The sequence below is a fragment of the Fukomys damarensis genome, unplaced genomic scaffold (assembly GCF_012274545.1).
Source record: "Fukomys damarensis isolate Sample0158 unplaced genomic scaffold, DMR_v1.0_HiC HiC_scaffold_15, whole genome shotgun sequence".
NCBI lineage: Eukaryota > Metazoa > Chordata > Mammalia > Rodentia > Bathyergidae > Fukomys > Fukomys damarensis.
Window position 1 is genome coordinate 23,091,107 of NW_022900927.1, and position 5,992 is coordinate 23,097,098.

The 5,992-nt window shown below is 39.5% G+C and overlaps 1 protein-coding gene across 1 annotated transcript in view; it reads right to left on the reverse strand.

Annotated features, from left to right (window-relative positions):
- The window catches only part of Ptges3 (prostaglandin E synthase 3), a 24,396-nt gene that overhangs the window by 17,594 nt on the left and 810 nt on the right, over positions 1-5,992 (reverse strand). The gene's annotated exons all lie outside the window — the stretch shown is intronic.

The following is a 5,992-nucleotide window of genomic DNA, read 5'->3' on the forward strand; positions in this document are numbered from 1 at the left end:
AGGGCAGGGGAATGGGGAAAATATAAAAACCAAGAGCTGTCATGTAAAGGTAGAAAACCCAGTGATGAATGTAACTGTACTGTATACCTAAAAGTACCAATAAACTCAATGAAAAAATAAAAGTGTAAATAAGGTTCAAATGGTATAATTGAGAGCAAGAAATAGGAAGAAAATGGCTAAAGACGAGGTGGGAAGGGGAGGGGAAAGGAAATAAAGAAAAAGAAAAAAATGTGAAAAAAAGGAAAAAAGGGAAACAAAGTCTTTGTAAATAGGGAAGGGTGAATGGGGTCAAGGGAGGACAGGGGTATAGGGAACCAAGATATATCATGGAAAGGTACAAGATCCCAATGATAAATGTAACTGCATTGTTTGCTTCAAGTGCACCAATAAATTAACGGGACAAAAAAACAAAACAAAAACATGTAACATACTCCAAGTACTGAATTATAGGCATAGATTATAGAGGCCATCACACCTGGCTGAAATAGGCATATTTAAAACTACATTAAGGGATGGGGATTTAGCTCAGTTGTTCAGCTGCCTGTCTACCAAGCCCAAGGTCCCAAAATAAAACAAACAAACTGCATTCAAACCAGGTGTGTGGCAAACACCTATAATCCCAGCTCTTTGGGAGTCTAAAGTAGGAAGACTGTTGAGTCTGAACCCAGAGTGAACAGTGCGAAAGCCCTGGATTCAAAACCCCCGCCCAAAGTCTATATTTACTTTTTATACATCCCCAACTATCTTTATATGTCAAAGGTTATAGAATAAAATTATTAAAGCCAACTTGGTGTGGTGGCTCACGCCTGTAATCCTAGCACTCAGGAGGCTGAGGCAAAAGGATCGCTGTGAGTTCAAAAACCAGCCTCGGCTACATAGTGAGTTCCAGGTCAGACTCAACTACATAGTGAGACCCTGTCCCAAAAAACCAAAAAAAGAGTTCAATCCCCGGTACAAAAAACCAAAAAAAAAAAAAAAAAAAAAAAAAAATCAAATCAAATCAAATCTAGGGTCAGGGATTCAGCTGAGTGGTTCTGCCACCTGCCTTGCAAGCACAAGAACCCCAATTCGATCCCTGGTACAAAAAAAAAAACAAAAAAAAACCCAAAGTAAGCATAAAAAACAATGGATGTTCTCAAATTCATAAGTACTATTGGTGGGCATGGTAGTGCATAACTGTAATCCCAGCACTGTGTACCAAAAAACTCAGATTTTTAAAAACTAAAATTTGTCAATTGGCTTATCATTCATAAGATGAAATCAAGAAAACTGATGTATCGGCCAGGCGTAGTGTTGCACACCTGTAATTCCAGCACTTGGGAAACTGAGGCAGGAGGATTGCTGCGAGTTTGAGACCAGCCTGGGCTACACAGCGAGCTCCACAACAGTCTGAACTACATAATGAGACAGAAAACAAAACAAAACAAAAAAGAAAAATGATAAATCTATTTTAATATGTAGTGAGGAATGAAAATTTTGCTATGGAAAAAGTAGTAAGCAGTTCTACCAGAAGTTATCAAAATCACTATCTATAAATATCTGAAACCACAATCTCACCTACATTTTTTGCTCAGAACTTCCAAGACACTTCATATTTTCAGTACACTAAAATTTTCTGCAAAGGTGATCTGAATGATCATGTGCCAAGGTACATTAAGGCACCATTAAAATTCACAAGACTGCCTTGGGATATTTGAAATCTTAGGGCAATTCAGTAACACTTAAAATTGGTGAAGACACCAAGCAATCTACATACTAGTTTGAGGTGGTTCAATTTCAACATTTGATTGTACTATCTCTCTCCATTCCACTGTTTCATTTTCTCAAAACCGGATTTGTGGTGGCTGATGTGATTTTAAAGAACACTAGCTCCCTACTAGAGCATATTCCTTGCATGCACTGGACCCTGGATTCAAATAACACCAAAAAAGTAATTTGAAACCACAACCAAACCAAACAAAAAATAAAATAAGCAGGTTGTGGTGGTGCATACTTGCACTCCTAGCAGTTGGGAGGCTGATTTAGGAGGACCACCATAAGTTCAAGGGTCTGTGTAGTTCAGGCTGGCCTCAGAACTCAATGATCCTTCAACCTCTGACTCCCAAGCGCTGTGGATTACAAGCATGTGCCATCACACCCAACAAGGCTCCTTTTGTTTTGTTTTGTGTTTTTTTTTGTGTGGTACGGGAGAAGAACTCAGGATCTTGTGCTTGCCAGACAGGAGAGGCTCTACTGAGCTACATCCCTGGCCCAGGACTGGCTCCTTTGTTAATTTGCATTCTATGAGAAAGACAAAATGGCAAGGTCATACTCCCAAACAAACAAAAAGCTTAAAATGTTTCCTTTCCATCAACTCTATGACCTTCCCATACTTCCCCCTTTTGTATATTCTAACATGCCCAACAGTCAATTGTATGAAGAAAAATTCCCTTAAAACTCAAAATTTTAGACCTAGTGAGCTCTATTACTATTAGCCAGGAAATATCACACATTATAACAAAAGCAATTGAGATTATGCCATAAACCCAAAATACAAAGACATACTTTTTTTTTTTTTGGTACCGGGGATTGAACTCGGGTCATTGAGCTTGCAAGGCCGGCCACTGGATCACTGAGCTAAATCCCCAGCCCACAAAGACATACTTTTTTTTTTGAGGCCAGGGATTTTGCTCAGTGGTTCTGGTGTCTGCCTCACAAGCACAAGGGCCGGAGTTTGATCCCCGGTACCAAAAAAACACAACAAAAACAAAGACATACTTTTTCTTTTTTGTTGTTTTTTTTTCTGAGACAGGGTCTCACTATGTAGTTGAGAACTCACTGTGTAGCCCAGGCTGGTCTGGAACTCACAGTGGATCCTCCTGCCTCAGCCTCCCAAGTGCTGGGATTACAGGCATGCGCCACCACGCCCAGCTTTAGTTTTTTAAATTTAAAAACCACTTGGAAAATTTTGTTTTTGTGAAGTGGGAAAAAAGTAAGCTTTCTATTACAAATCCCAGAGTTCCAAATCCTATTTTGGACATGTTAGGATACTGAGTGCTCTGGGAAGAGCTCTTAAAGCTAGGTATGGAGCCAGGCGTGGTGAGGGTGAGATAGGATCACTGTGAGTTTGAGACCAGCCTGGGCTACATAGTGAGTTCCAGGTCAGTCTCAACTATATAGTAAGACCCTGTCTCAAAAAAACCAAAAACCAAACAAACAAAAAAAGCTGGGCACGGAGGTACATGCCTGTAAACCCAGTGCTTTGGTGGGTGAGGCAGGAAGACCCAACAATTTGAGCCCAGTCTGGACATTAAAGCAAAACCCTGTCTCAGTTTTCCTTTTAAATGGGCTGGGGAGATATGATAGTGCAGCATGAAGGCCCTAGGTTCACTCCCTAGTACCATGTATTAAAAAAATTAACTCTTGCAATCTATGACATTAAAAACTTTATCCCTGGTACCAAAAAAACAAAAAAAGAAAACACTATTAGTTCTAGGAATCTTTTGGGTCTCCTATGTGAAGGAACATGTCATCTGCAAGTAATAGTATGACTTTTTCCTTTCCTATACATACCCTTTCTTTCTTCCTCCTCCCAGATGACTCTGGCTAAAGTTTCAAGTACTATATGGAACAGGAACGATGAGATCAGATACCCTTGTCCTGTTCCTGACTTTAGAGGAAAGGTTTTCAGGTTTTTCTTTTCCATTTAGTGTGATGTTGGCATTGGGTTTGTCATAAATGGCTTATCAGTTTGAAGTAAGGTCCTTTTATACCCGTTTTCATAAAAACACTTGTGATTTAGAACCTTTCTGTTCACAAAAATAATCAGGCATTCTCTTAAGTTCTAAAGGTTCTGACGATGAACATTTGGGTCAATATCATATGCTACACATGAAGAACAACTTTGGCATAGAAAATCCAGGATGGCCCATTTCATTCAGTTTTGAAATATATGAGAGGAAGATTATTATTGCTCAAGGTACAAAAGAATTGGCAACTCTCTGCAAAACCACAAATTCAGAGGTACACTAGGGAAGCAGCCTCAATTTAAAATGTTATCACTGCCAACCTGAACAGTAAAGTTTAATGCAACATACTTTACAGTAAGATACTATCCTGAATGCTTGAAAGGTGCCAGGTGTGGTGGTACACACCTGTTATCCCAGCAGTTGGGAGGCTGAGACAGGAGGATCACCAGGAGTTTGATACTAGCCTGGAGTACATAGTGACATTTTGTCTCCAAAGAAGAAAAAGGTATTATTCATGAAAATAGACAATTACACCTATAGAAGACCCCAAAATAATACAAAAGACTACTAGAATTTATTTTTCTCCTAACGCTTAGCTATCTCTATGCTCTAACACTTTTTTATTCATTTAGAGACAAGGTATTATGAAGTTGCCCAGGATGACCTTAAGACTTGTGAAACTTTTGTCCCCAGCCTCTTTAGTAGCTGGAAAAACAGACATGTGCCAATTTGCTAGGTAAATTCTAGATTTTTTTTTAAACTAGGAAAACAAAATTAAACAAGAGGATCAGGTTATTAATTTAATATTAAAACAGCCTGCACTCAAGTGATTTTGTCATTTCCAGTTTCAACTGCCTTCTAGTTAAAGCCTAACTGAGCAGAAAGAAAAAATCCAGTTGCCAGGTTACAATGGTTAGGAAATCAACACTGAACAATGGCCACCACCAGTCACTCTTTTCTAATTTAAGATGCCTGTAGGCACACCTGTAATCTCAGCAAACACACAAAGCAACAACAAACAAAAACTTCTTTTGCTGTCTCTCAGCTTTGTAAATTTGAATTCCCCAAATAAAACCAATCCTTATTAACCTTCAAAACAAATTATCATAGCATAGGGCATACGTTGAATTGTTTTGTCTTTCTATGTAGTTCAGGCAGGACTTGAACTCACTATGTAGCCCACACTGGCCTCTAACTCAAAGCTATCCTCCTGCCTCAGCCTCCCACGTGCTGGGATAATGGGCATGTGCAAACACACTTGGCTTAAAAGGCATTTTAAGGACAATCATTAAAGGGGGAAGAAAAACCAAAGCTGTTTTTATACAAATTTGACTTTTATCAATTTTAAAGAGGAGAAAAAATCTCCCAAAATTCTAAATACACCTTTACAGTAATACATGCTTTCTTCTTGGAGGCAGCTTTAAGCCATCAACTGGAAGCATCCTAGAGTGGTTTTTTTTTTGGGGGGGGTACACTCCAAATGGTCCTGATCCTCCCTCCTACCTCAGTATGAGTGCTGGGATTAGGCACTCCATCACACCCAGGTTCTCTTATCTATTTAATTCCCAGTCTTAGACTTAAACCCTTCCTTTCTTTTTTTTGAGATAGGGTCTGGATATATAGTTTAGGCTGGGCTTTTACACTGTGTAACCCAGGTTGGCCTAGAACTCCATGATCTTCCTGCCTCAGCCTCTTCCTGAGTGCTGGAATTACAGGCATGCACCACGTCTGACTTTGTGAATCCTTTAAAGTATTATTTTGCAAGTAAAAAAACAAAAAACAAAAAACAAAAGATTCCTCTTCAATTGTTCTCCATAGTTACATCTGAAAAATTAAATATTTTCCTAAAAAAAAAAAAGTAAGGCCTGGAAAAGGCGATGCCTTAATCAAGAGTTCTTAAGCGGTTAAAATCCTTTATCGTTGGCTGCTAGAGACTCTAATCATCTCAAAGTAAATTTTCTCTTTGAGCAACAAAAAGTTAATCACATAGCTATTTCTTTCTTCGAGAACAAGGGGACCTCACCTAAGGTTTAATGTGGAACACACAAGCACACACGGTCCACAAGTCTCTTGTGGACACGTGCAGTACTACCTGCTTCACCGTAACTCCCAGCTGTGAGGAGAGAGGTTGAGTTTTACCAACCTGAACGGTTTTTAGGAGACGGGAATTAGTAAGCAGTCTGGAGAGACCCATACTACGAAAACCCAGGGAGAGGAGGGAAGCAAGCTGCAGTGTCTGAGGCCTCCTTCTGGTCGCCTCAGGC